The sequence below is a fragment of the Eriocheir sinensis genome, chromosome 4 (genome assembly GCF_024679095.1).
Source record: "Eriocheir sinensis breed Jianghai 21 chromosome 4, ASM2467909v1, whole genome shotgun sequence".
NCBI classification, from domain to species: domain Eukaryota; kingdom Metazoa; phylum Arthropoda; class Malacostraca; order Decapoda; family Varunidae; genus Eriocheir; species Eriocheir sinensis.
In genome coordinates this window covers 8,442,112-8,455,868 of record NC_066512.1, presented here as the reverse complement: position 1 = coordinate 8,455,868, position 13,757 = coordinate 8,442,112, and the positions used below count along the sequence as shown (strand labels likewise).

Below are 13,757 nucleotides of genomic sequence, written 5' to 3'. Positions count from 1 at the left end.
AGGGTAAGGTGAGGTGGAAGGCGGTGGTGAAGGTGACGGTAAGGCGGGAGGAGGTGGGATGGTGTGGTGGGAGGAGGTGGTGAAGGTTAAGGTGAGATGAAAGGTGGTGTAATCTATTGTATTAGTCACGTGGCTCCAGAAAGGTTAAAATAAACACCAACTTCAGTAGCACGTCATACATACTTACATACATACACACACAGAGAGACACACACAGAGAGAGAGAGAGACACACACAGAGAGAGAGAGAGACACAGAGAGAGAGACACACACAGAGAGAGAGAGAGAGAGAGAGAGAGAGAGAGAGAGAGAGAGAGAGAAACGTTACTATGCAAAAATATTTTTTTACATGTACTACAGCACTTGTCATTATAGGAGTGGAATATGAATATATATAGGAGTTTAACAATCAACGGTAAAACCTTTTCATTTATATGCCTTTGATTATTCTATTAACCTTTCCCTTCCCTTCCCTTCCCTTCCCTTCCCTACCCTTCCTTTCCCTTTCCCCTCTCCCGCCCCCACCCAGCCCTTCCCTCCCCTTACCCACCTCCCGTCCCCCCCAGCCATCCCTTTATCCAGCAATAGCTCGGTGCATCAGTTCATGGGGAACGGCTGGCGGCTGGCTGCTCGTGATCCTTGCCGCCCCCGCGAATTCTGAACCACACTTCATATTTTCATATGGTACCATGTGGCTTTTGAGGCTTTGCTAACTTTTTAAGCCTCTTTGTACAGTTTAAATAACGTAAGCGTTGATGCAGATAGACATATGCAATTATAATGTATTGGCTGAAATGGAATGAAAATCTGTACACTTTATGTTTATTTGTTCAGCAAATTTAAAGTCACGGCCAAAAACCTGGGTTCCGGATATGTCTGACGTATCCTGATATTTTCCTGACTCAGTTCGGGTATCGAAACATAAGTTCGGCCATACACCAGACACCATCCCTCGGTCAGTGTCCGCAACACCTTGTGGGTAACTGCATGCGTGCCGGGCATATTTGTTTATTGTTGTTTCGTGCTGTTAATTGGCCGCTAACCTTACATTTTCATATAACAAGGAAATGTATTGGAATGAAGTACACGAATAATTCGCATTAATATACGTAATATTTTTGGCGACTTTAAGTTAAAAAAAAATGTAAAAAAATTGCGAACGCTGAATTGCTGCTGCCAACACTGTTTGTTTACATGTATCATCTGAATAAATGCTTGTAGTTATCATTCAGCTTTTATTATCCATTTGATATTTTTATTACCTTATTCTTGTAGAATAATGGAAAAAAATATTCGCAGTATCATGATATGCTTAAGCACCTGGAGTCGAAAAAGAAAATGGCAGACATTCCGTGACTTACGTCGACGGTGCGTCCTGTGTTGACATGGATTGGAAATCTTCAGATAACTTGTTTTAGTTATTCTTTCTTAAATGTGCTGTTTGATTATGCTGAACTAAGTGTGGTTAAACTCCGGGGCAGGTACTGAATGCTTGATGGTGCCGGTGTGGTGTCATGAGACATCCGGTATCGTAAGACACCCCATCCTGAACCTCGCATCGTGGAACCCAATCTTCACTATCCCAGAGTGACTAAGTGAAACATCTAAGTGTAAAAAAGTACCAAGGAGAATCTAAAAAGCGATGCAAAGCGGAACAGATCACAAGAAGAAGAAGAGTGATGGTTGATACCCTAGTTATATACATACATACGTCATCATTTACTTTAATAATAATATAAATAAATTTAAGTGGGACAGATCCCGACAAGCACTCGACAAGAGACACGGTACCTTGTCGAAATTCATGTATGTCTACAGGATGGGATGTCTCACGATCCTGGGATGTCTTATGACACCACACCGGACCCAGTATGGTAAATAGTCAGGAATAGACCGCTGACCTAGGACAGTAGCAATTCCTTTCCAGACTTTGTGGTTCCCGGACATTTGCTTCCCCCTATTAGTCCGGGAAATTGACGGTCGAGTGTACTTTGTGATTGTTCATTTTCACTGATTTACATTTAAACATGATGAAAATCAAAAGAAAAATTAAACAATCCCCCACCCCCACCCCCAAAAAAAGAATAAAAAAAACGCTCAGATTAGTCGAGACACGAGAACTAATATAAACAAAAATATCACAAGGAAAGGAAAGAACGGCGGGGATGTTTTTCCGACTATAATCTTATTCTTACTTGTATGTAGTAGCCTACTGGCGTTGTAGATGATTTTACTGGTCAGTGGTGTGTTGTTTTCATTTATGCGTTTACTTCAGGTTCGAAAAAAAAATAAAACACTGGGTCTTTTACCCAGTGTTTTTTTAAACGTCTTTCTTTCAACCAACGAAAAAAGTAAAAAAAAAAAAAAAGGGGGGGTCTTTTACCCAGTTTTTAAACATTATTTTGCAGCCTTATAATAGATACTTAAAGAAAAACAACACATCGTTGAAAAGTCAACATGTATACCGCCAGTTCTACATACAAGTAAGAATAGATTATAGTCGTAAAAAACATACACGCTTTTCTCTTCCTTCCTTCCGTTGCTTTTGTTTGCTCTGGTTCTCGTGTCTCGGCTCTTCCCAGCGTCAAACTCACTGCACAACAAATAAGACAACTTTTTACCGTAATGCTGCCGGCAAAAGAAACAAAAGAAGGGGCACGCCAGTGTTTGTTTTTCCACTTATATCTTACTTAGTTTTTATTACAAAGATAAAATAAAGAGGAGGCGACAACATTAAGAAAAATGAAAATGCTGACGTTCAGTAACGTTGCACAGATAAGCTTCTGAGTGGCACTGAGAGAGAGAGAGAGAGAATTTCAAATTCTTAGTGGAAGTATGGTGAGGTGAAGAGTAATAAGAATGGGATGTGAATGGCGTGGAAGAAAAAAGTGGATTTATCGAAATAGGTGCCTTATATCTTAGGAAGAGATGGGAAGGAAAAATGAGAAAGGACGGAAAGCACGCGAAGTGAAGGTGGAAAGCTAATGTGGAGAGCAGGAAGGAAAGGAATGAGAGAATGGGAAAGACTTAGAATGGAAGGAGGGTGAGAGGGAAGGATTTGGAATACAGGATGGTATGAGGGGTCAAGGTGACGACAGAAGATAAGACAAATGAAGCTGAGAGAACAGAAATGATAAAAGCTGGATTGGAGGTATAAATTGAATGCAATGAAAAGAGAAAAACAGAGAAAAGGGGGGAGGAAGGGAAGGCTGGCGTAATGAAAGGAATGTAAGAAGATAGAGAAGGAATGGTATGGAGTAAGGATGAAGACAACAAGGACATAGGAGAAGTAACAAACACAAATGCAAAATTAATTTCCCTTCATAATAAGCGCGACATAACAGTATTTGGCCAAAAAGCGTGACGAAAAAATGCTTTGAACTCATTCAGCGCTGAAGCAACATTTCTCCCTGTCTGAAATAAGGAAAAATGCTGTTCAATACAGTATATTGTGTTGAGGGAAAAATGAGAGAGAGAGACGACAGAGATGTGGATGAAAAGTATTGATTGCTGGATACTGGTTTCTCTCTCTCTCTCTCTCTCTCTCTCTCTCTCTCTCTCTCTCTCTCTCTCTCTCCACACACTGGTCTTAACCTTTGTCATGGTCCCACCCCGCCAATTATGTCACTCGCACAGTTTCGTTGTTGTTGTTCGTGGTCGTGGCAGAGCCGCCACAACCCTGATTTCGTTTTCATTTCCACAGAATACTCGCGCTCTGCGTTGTTTTATTTTTTTTCAGAGCCTCATAACGGATATCTCAGTCTTGTTTAAAGCTTTACGGATCTGTAAATGTTCCTTGTTTTCTTTATATTTTTTTGTTTGTTTTGGAAGAACTGAAACCTGCAGCCTCTTTAGATTTTAGAAAAATAAATTCTTCGTCTCATCAACTCCCCTCCTCTTACTGACAGTCTCCTAGCTCTTAAATTCCGCCGCAGTGTTGCATCTCTCTCTATCTTTTACCGATATTTTCATGCTGACTGCTCTTCTGAACCTGCTAACTGCATGCCATCCCCCTTCCCGCGGCCCCGTTGCACTCGAATTTCTACTCTTGCTCACCCCTATACTGTCCAAATCCCTTATGCAAGAGTTAACCAGCAACTTCATTCTTTTATCCCTTTTGCTGGTAAATTCTGGAACAGCCTTCCTTAATCTATATTTCCTCCTGCCTATGACATGACCTTTTTCAAGAAAGGAGTGTCAAGACACCTCTTCTCCCGAAATTAACCTCTACTTTGGCCACTTTGTCTCGTTTTGTAGAAGCAGCGCCTATCGGCCTTTTTTGTTGCTCTTTTTTTGTTTTGCCCTTGAGCTGTCTCCCTTGCTGTGAAATAAAAATACTGGTATTTCTTCTTCCCTTTATGATAAATCAGACTGCCCTACTGATCGGCAGGACCAATAATTATAGTTGCCATGATTCATCATCACTTTACATTGGGCAGTTTTTAAATAACACTTGATTAAAAGTACATAATGAGTTTTTTTTATTTTTTATTATTAACTAGGTAGGGAACAAATGTTTAAGAAAGTAAAAATATAATTATTCAGCCAGTGATAGAAAGGGAAGGTGTAAATATTCACCTGACAAGCATTAAGCAGATAATTGCCTGGTAATATAAAGTGCGCAATATACGTTGAATGATAGTATTGTAATTTCTATGTAAAGTTCTGTTTGCCAAGCAGTTAAATATATAACCGGGGATGCCTTTGACGGTATTATTTTTTGTCTGTGTAAATTTTGCTTCGTGCTGATTTTTATGCACGATAAGAAGAAAGTGGAGATGAATGACGTTTAAATGGTAAACTCCACAAGAAGGAGGAGGCAAGTCATTAAGGATCTTTGGGAAAGAAAAACGAATGAGGAGTTTTTTTTACATATTAAATCGCGCCAGGAAAAATACCAAAATCATGAAGGAAGGAATTTAACGAGAATCAAGCGGAGAAAAAAATGTAGAATCCTTGAAAGTCTTGCGAACACGTGTGGCTGACCTTGAATATTGTACCGCATTAACCTGGACGTCCATCCATTCCTCTGGGCAGGAGTAGAGGAAGGATAGAATGGAAGAGTGTAGGAAGGAAGAACGGAAAGAAAGAAGAATGGAAAGTAGAAAGGAAAGGACAGAAGGAATGAAGAATATAGAAAGGAATGATAAGGAAAGGAGTAAGGAAGAAAGGAAAGACTGAAGGGAGCAGGAGGAAAGAAGGAAAGATCAGAAAAAAATAAGACAATTATTAAAAATATCGTTTAAAGCACCATATTTTCAACATGCAGAAGAAAATGTGTAAGAAAAGAAGAAATAAATACTGATCAAGATGCTGGAAGAAGTGAGTAAAGAGAAAGGGAGAAAAGGCGGCTCGTGTGAGGGAGCAAAAAATTAGGAAGGGAGAGACCTGAATGTAAATAGGAGGTCTGGAACTGGATTAAGACACTGGTTGGTAAGGGTAGATAGGAAGAGGGGAGAGTGACAACGTTAAGGCAGAATGTTTAAGGGAGGGACGAATTGAAGGGTGGCAGCCGAGCATGGGTAAGTGGCAGGGCAGGAGCAGATATAACCTCTTGCTAATTGTGACACTAATTTTGTTGCCGACTCATGTTATCAGTATATATATGGCCACAGTACTAACCCTGAGAAGAAATCTCGCATATGAACAATATTTCAAGCTTTGATGTTCGGCTGTGAATGTTTTCACTTTCATGATTCGTAGGAATGCTTATTTTACATTTACTCCAAAATACACAATTTCACGATAGTAAAAACTTTTGCACATAAAAAGAAACACATCACAGTTTCATCATTCACTGCTATTGAAATACTGAACCATTTGCTGTTTTTGAATCGTTTTGTTCGACTTGTGTACCAATGCTGTCACACGCCGGAGTTTTAATATTTTCATTGTGACTATTGTTAACTGTCTTTCTGAGTCACCTTCGCTCATATTTTCTTCGACAAGACACAGTAATGGCGTCATCTGGCGATATCTAGCGTTCTTGACCCCCGGCCCATTCTTGAGACTGTTTTCCACCTCCCACCCGTAATCCGCCAGAGCCCTCTTTCTTGCTCATATGACTAGATTAACCAACACTATTTCACAATTACGAGATCTACAATTCATTAGGAACATTTCCCTAGCTGTTTAGCGTCTCTGCATGCGACGGAATTTCTTAAAACTACAAAATATTGACAAATGGCATCGTTTTACTTTCCTGTCTCTAATGATGACGATGATGTTTTCATACCGGAAAGTTCTTATATCCTACAATGATGCTTAAAATGGTATGTGGTACAGCAGTAACACAACAGTAACCTCGTGAACTTTATATCCACCCCCACCTGGTAGGGTTACTCATAGGAAGCTCACGAAATGGTCATCGCCAGAGGCCTAAGGAGGTGCGGCCAGCAAGAAAGTGGCCGTACTCTGCCCTCCGCGGCTTGCGCGGAACCCTCGACTCTTGCCAAGAATTTGGGGGGATTCTTGAAAATTTGACGCGCTAGAACAAGAAACGCAGGAATTTCCCTAGATTTGGGGAAATTCTTGCTCGGTCTATTGTCTAATGTCTTGATCGCACTCAACCATCCCATCAGTCAGACAGTACTCAAATAATTTTGCTACAAAAATAGAATCAACTCAATGGCGCTAAAAAAAAGAGCAAACAAATGAAGTCCTTAGTGGCGCTGCGCTTTTAGTTAATTAGCTAATAAATCCTCTTCGACTAAAATTCCACTTATAAGAAATAAACATCACTACACTAAAAGACCCGAGCCCGGTGCCAACATGAAGAGTAACCCAGTGCCCTTGCTACCTAAATTAAGATGTACACACACTCAAAAAAGTACCGTTACAGTGGGGTCCGACGAGTTTCACACTGAGCAACCCGGTAATTTCGGCAGGGTTGGTAAAATGCGATCACCACCACCACCTCAGCTCTGCTGGGGGGAAGGACAGGACCCCCGAAAGGGAGGGATAGAGAGGAATGGAGACACTGAGATACCAGATATCACCATAATATTAACGGAGGATTTGAGTGCCACTAGTTTTTAGCTTTATATTCACACGTTATAAAACAATAATGTTCCTATGTTATACGTAACAGCGGTGGGTAGAACTGTTCCCCCATGTCATAGACAAAAACATCAACCATCGACGCATGTTAGATATAATTCAGTTCATAATGTGCCATCCTGGAAATAATCCTTCCTCTAAACGTGTCTTTTCTCGCATGAACAAGTTGTGGGCATCTGAAAAAAAAAACTTCAAATTGCAACGCTAAAAGCCTTGCTGGTAAGAAAGATAAAGTAACAATAACGCAAGGTGTTCATCATATTGTCTCCTAAATGGACGATATTTAAACTATTCACTTGTGTGTGAAGTGTAAAAGCATAATTTCATCATCCAAACACGACAACATTAAAGTGCTACATACAACACAGATCAAGTCACTTCGACTGACTCCACCTGTGTGTTTCATGAAGCGTTACTGTGCCAGCTCAAATTCTACTGCTTCATTTACGAGTCCCGCTCACTTGATTCAGGCAAGTGAAGCCATACCCAACACACGCAGTGATACCAACATGAGTAGCATGTTATCAATGGCTTCGTCCTTGGTGTCAGTTTGTATCGTGCTGAATCTGTAACGATACTTATTTGAGTGTGTGTACACATGGCTCAGTCCTCTGTTCCTTTTTTTTGGGGGGGTATCCCAAAACATTACGCAATTTACTTTTAAAATAATTTCCTCCTTCCTCCCTGACAGACTGCATATATTTTACTTTTCAGTCCAAATCTCTTGCATATGGAACAGGCTTAGTAAGGGGGAGTGAAGAAAGGATGAGAGAGAGAGAGAGAGAGAGAGAGAGAGAGAGATTTACATACCGCAGATATTCAAACCACACATAACCAATGGTCCGGACTTGGTTGTCTGTACTGTCTGAAATTATTTTAATCAAATGTTACCAAGACTTTGAATTACTACTTTAGTAAATATTAAATTGAAGGAAGTGTCGGTCGAGTTTGTTTGTAAGGGAGTCAATCGTGTTGCATTGGACCACTGAAGGATGTAGGAAATTCTATTATCGGACTACAACATTAATGAAGAAAAAATTGGTGCAGTCTGAATTTACTTGTTCACAGTCACTTAATTAAGTTTTGTGCCATTAACTTCTCGTTCGAAATGTGTTATCTATTATAAACAATTTCGATTTGTCCACGTTCGTAAAGCCCATTAGTATTTTGAAAAATTCGATCAATTTTCCTCGGAGGAGACGTTTATAAAAAAAGAGCATGTTAAAAGTTGAGAACCTTTCGTCGTAAGGTTCGTTGCGGAAGGAAGATATCATATGGTGGGGAGACCAAAACTGTACTGCATATTCCAAATGTGGTCGAACTAAACTACTGTGAAGTGGGAGTATTACATCTTTTTTTTTCATAAAAAGTTTATATATTAATGAAGCCCAGAATTGTCTTCGCTTTATTTGCTGCATCAATGCATTTCTGTGAGATTTTGAGGTTTGACAAGTTCCAATACCATAGATACATTCAAGAAGAGGATGGATAAATTCATGGATAGTGGGGTAAGGTCGAGTTAGGCTTACAGGATCTGTCTTGTACAGGCCAACTGGCCTCTTGCAGACTCATTACGTTCTTATGTCCTTATGCGCCTATGTTGAACGCCACGCATTTCATAATCGAACCTCTTATTTTCTGTTCCAATTTGAGGAACCGCTCACTTATCTGTATTAAAGGGCATCTCCGTCTATCAGACCAAGCTGGAATTTTATGTAAGTCTTCTTGGAAGCTTTGTCTGTCTTCGTCAGTGAGGACCGAATTACCAATCTTTCTGTCGTCTGCAAATCTACTAATGAGATAATGATTTTTTTTAAATCAAGGGTATAGTAAGAAGAGGAAGTGGGTTAGTGGTGAAGGTACAGGTGGGGGAGAAGGAAAGACACTAGGAGTGTACAGTTGTATGGTGTAGGTTCGTTAATTGTTTTGGCGTAGTTTTTGTCTATCGGGCACCTTATTTGTATACCCCCGGAGTGCTTTGAGCCCTACGATGATGTAAATAATGAACAGTACTGGATAAGAAATGAACCCTGAGGGACACCATTAGTGACAGGCGCCCACTCTGAGTTAAATCCGTCGATCACCACTTACTGTTGTCTGCTCTTCAACCAATATGTGATTCATTGGTGTACTTTACCATCAATACCTCTTTATTTGATTTAATAAAGTAATTTATATTGTGGAACTTTATCAAACGCTTTCTGGAAAGCAAGACAGATTATGTCCAGTGATTTGGTTACGTCATAAACTGAGAGGAGGTCGTTATAAAAGTAGGTTTGAAAAGCAGGATCTGTTGCTACGGAAGCCATATTATGAATCCTTAGTTAATGAGTGTCTTTCAAGGTAACTCACAATTTTGTCTCTAATTGTGCTCTCGAGTAGCTTACCTACTACTGAAGTTAGACTAATGGCCCTATTATTTCCCGGTGCATTTTTGTCACTTTTCTTAAAAATCAGTGTTACGTGAGAGCGTTGTTACGAGAGAGAGAGAGAGAAAGAGAGAAGCATAGCGACGGATATAATGAAAGACAAAGATCACTGAAGCATAAAGTCATACAGAGGAACCGACAGAGACAAACGGCTAGAGATAAAAAAGGCTTAAAGCCAAATAGACCAGCAGAGACAAAGATAAAAAGATAAAACTGACCGACATACAGAAAGAAGGCGTAATTAGAGCCAAAAACAAACTGCTAGATACAAAGATGATAAAAGACGAATTCAGAAACAAATAGTCAAACAAACAGATTAGGAGGATCAGACAGAAAAAGAAAAACTATGGGAGGAAGAACACAGACACAGAAAGACAAACCCGCCTATAACAGCAGGGACATATTGTAGAATAGTTCAATAATTAACTTAGGGAAGATGGGATGCATGATGAGACGAACTATAAAGCTGTTGATTAGTTAATTGTTTTTATACGGGAGAGATGGAGAAATGGGAGAATATAAGTAATCTTAGGATAACATTAAATGAATATGTAAGCTGTAAAATAACTTAACATAAGAAGGGAAAGCGGTAATTGCATATATAAGTGGAAAGGATCAGATAAAGGACAAAACAAAATAATACAACATCGATTAAAGATACAAAGAAGAGGCAGAAAACCTTGGAAGGGGTGAAATAAATGGTTTGAGGTAAGAAATGTAAAACCAAAAACAATGACTGAAAGAAGGATAACAAAATTAAAACATAAATAAGCTTTTAAATAACATATATTAAAACAATCATAAACCTTGATGCTGCAATTAATACCATACGAATAAGAATAAAAAAAACATCAAGAAATAGTACCAAGAAAAAGGGTAAGAAAACGATGCAAATATGAAATAACGTCGAAAAAGTAAACTGGGAAGAGGAAACTTTGAAGAAAACCCGAGGGACGACTGGGATATAATTTAAATAAATACTTTAACGAGGCAAGGAAGAAAAATGAAGCACAGTGAAGAGGAAGACAAAGGAAAACAACAAAACAGCGACAACAAAGAGGCGGGAAGTATAATGAGGCCGCGAGTGGACCAGAACCAATTGTTAGAAGCCACAGAGAGAGAGAGAGAGAGAGAGTCTGTTTTCACGGCGTAAATGTCGAATATAAAACGTTATCTCCCCACATAAAAAAAAAAACACACACACACACACACACACACACACACACACACACACACACACACACACACACACACACACACACACACCGCTCCGGTGACTCAATCGGTAGAGCGCTGCGCTGCGAGGCTTCACGGCCAAACAGGCGGCGGTTAGAGTCCCGCTCAGGCCGGATTCTTTCGGTTGACTAGGAGTGGTTACTGTCCACCCTTGAGCAATGGGGATGGGGTGTGTGGTGTGTGAGGTCCTGGCAGTACCCAGAGGTCGACGATAATGAGCATTTGCTTTCGTCGAGAGGATACTTGCTGGCGAAAGGGAGTCCAACTCGTGATCAGGCCGTGGTGAATTACACACACACACACACTCAAACACACACAAACACCACTACCACTACTACTACTACTACTACTACTGTTAATACAAGTTGTGTATACAATTGTCTGTCTGACTCTCTCTCTCTCTCTCTCTCTCTCTCTCTCTCTCTCTCTCTCTCTCTCTCTCTCACCCCGGTAACAAGTCATAATTATCTCAACACTTTGGTCTCAGCTCATATATATAATTCTTTTTCTTTTTCTTTTTATGTTTTGTCGAGAAAAAAAGAAAATGAAGAACGTGAAAAAAATGTTGACGAGTGACATAACTCCTTGATTAAATCCTTCGTGCTCTTTTATTTTACATGTTTTATTGCTTAATATTTAGGAATATTTTTTTCTGCATTTACTGTTTACTCACTTCCCTTTTAGAAATATTTTTCTCCACATACTGTTCCCTAATTTTCTTTTAAACTTAGCCTCTCATTCAAAATTTATTCAAACTGTCGTATCTTTTCTATTTTCACTTTTTTTCACAGAGAGAGAGAGAGAGAGAGAGAGAGAGAGAGAGAGAGAGAGAGAGAGAGAGAGAGAGAGAGAGAGAGAGAGACAGACAGACAGACAAACTGGCGGACAGACAGATAGACAGACAGACAGGCAGACAGACAGACATTGTTCAGGTGTAGCTTTGGTTTCCACGTATGCAGTAACGTGTCGAGGTTCGTGTTGCTCGCTGCCTCTTAATTAACCATTGGGCCCAGGTGGAAATGCTTGCCTGCCTCTGTTTGGCGTGTGTGCTTGTCTCACTATCACTGTCTATATCGCCGCGTGATACGTAAGTGTATTTATTTTTCTCATATCTTTGCTTGACGCTTTGAAATACTCATATTTTCGCCTCTCTTATATATGTCATTCCATACGTGTAAGTGCTCCTGTAATTTATGTTATATTTATATTTTTTTTTATATTCTATGTATGTTTAATTTTGCCGGAATGTTTGTTTAATCGTATGATCTTTTTCTTGGAAATGTACGTTTATTTTCTGTTATGTCTGTACATAATCTATATTAATAACCTGCTGTCGATCTTGGCGTACAAACGTATGTTGTTCATATTTTGTCTTTCTATTCGTTGGTTGTTACAATCAAGTTGGTGAGTGTCATGTAAATATTTTTGGCTTGATATTTCCTACTCTCTTACAACTTATTATTGTTTTTTAAACAATATTTGTCTTTATTGGTGATTTTTATCTAACAGCTGTCTTTTACTGATGTTTTTTATGTATTGTTTGTCTTTGATTAATGGCACCTGTCTTTATATGATGGTTTTCACCTAACACCTGTCTAACTGATGATTTCCTCCAAATACCTGCCTGCTTGATGGTTTTGCCTTTTTTTTTTTTTTTTTTTTTTTTTTTTTACATTGCGGCCTATTGCGCCAGTAGGCTTCTTCCCGGTGGATCCTGATGGTCGGTACCTGTTGCCTGGTGCCTCTTCAGTGTACCCCCTTTTAATTACGTTAATTATGCCTTGTTCGTATTAATTGGCACATACTCGCATTTTATGGTTTTGTTTGCTTGCCTATATTGTATTTTGCCTCGTCTGTGCCTCGCCTTGCTCTTGGTTCACAGACTTTACTGACACCCGCATGCCTGCCTTCCGTGACTATACCGCTGGCAAGCATTTCCTGTGAGCCCCAGACATGCAAAACAAAGGGTTAGAAGGAGACGGAGGAGGAGGAGGAGGAGGAAAAGGATGAGGAGGATGAGGAGGATATGAAGCTAGCTGGAGGAAAATGAGGAGGAGGTGGTGGTGGAGATGCAGGAAGAGGAGCAGTAGTAGGAGAAGGAGGTGGAGGTGAATGAAATGCAGATGGAAGTGAAGGAAGAGAATGCAGAGGAGTGGTGGTGAGAGGAGGAGGCGGTGGAGGTTAAAAATATAAAGATTAACACGTAGAGGGGGTGGTTAAGGAAGGAGAAGTGAAAGTGAAGATGAATATGAAAAATGATCAGGTAATGATAGAGGAGCTGGAGGTGAAGGCGGAAAAGAATTAGGTGAAGTTGGAGGATGTAGAGATATAGTATAGGAGAAGGAGGGGTTAGATTTAATGTCGAAGGTGGAAAAGGAGGAGAACGAAAAGGAAAGGGTGAAACATAAACACTGAATCATGGAAAATAAGGGAACAGTATATTTTTTGGCTTATTACGAAGTAGCTCGACAGCCTCTTTAGTGCTTGCAGAGCAGATGAAAGCAAAAAAATACCAGTCTATACGATTTGTAAAGATGTTATTGATTTTCGCACGGAGTTGGAGGAGTATGAGGATCAATAGGTGTAGAATGTAGATGGAGGTGATAGTCAAAAACAAGGATTAGGTTGGTTTGGCTAAAGAGGACGTGGAGTTAAGATGTAGAGTACGAAGAAGAGGTGATGGTAGTGGTGATGGTAGTAGTGGTGGTGGACAAGGAAGAGGTGAATCAGGAAGAATGGGAGGAGAAGGGGGAGGTGAAGGAGAAAGAGGAGGAGGAGGAGGGGGAAGAGGAAGAGGAAGAGGAAGAGGAGGAGGAAGAAGTTGAAAACAGACGTAAAGGAAGGAATAGGATGATGAAGAGGAGAATAGTTGTTAAACCAGAGGGAGAGGAACAACGAAGAATTAGAAGAGAAATGCAAGATTAATGTCACGGCACACACACACACACACACACACACACACACACACACACATGATTCCAAGAAGAGAAAGATGTTTACAAGACCAAAATTTCATGCAACCCCTGATATACA

At 40.0% G+C, this 13,757-nt stretch overlaps 1 long non-coding RNA gene across 1 annotated transcript in view; it reads left to right on the top strand.

The window, feature by feature from the left end:
• LOC127007668 (uncharacterized) overlaps positions 1-1,432 on the top strand; it is an 86,225-nt gene extending 84,793 nt beyond the window's left edge. The window contains exon 3 of the long non-coding RNA XR_007760335.1: positions 530-1,432. This is a non-coding gene — a long non-coding RNA (uncharacterized LOC127007668). The remainder of the gene's footprint in view (positions 1-529) is intronic.
• Positions 1,433-13,757: the final 12,325 nt, after the last annotated feature.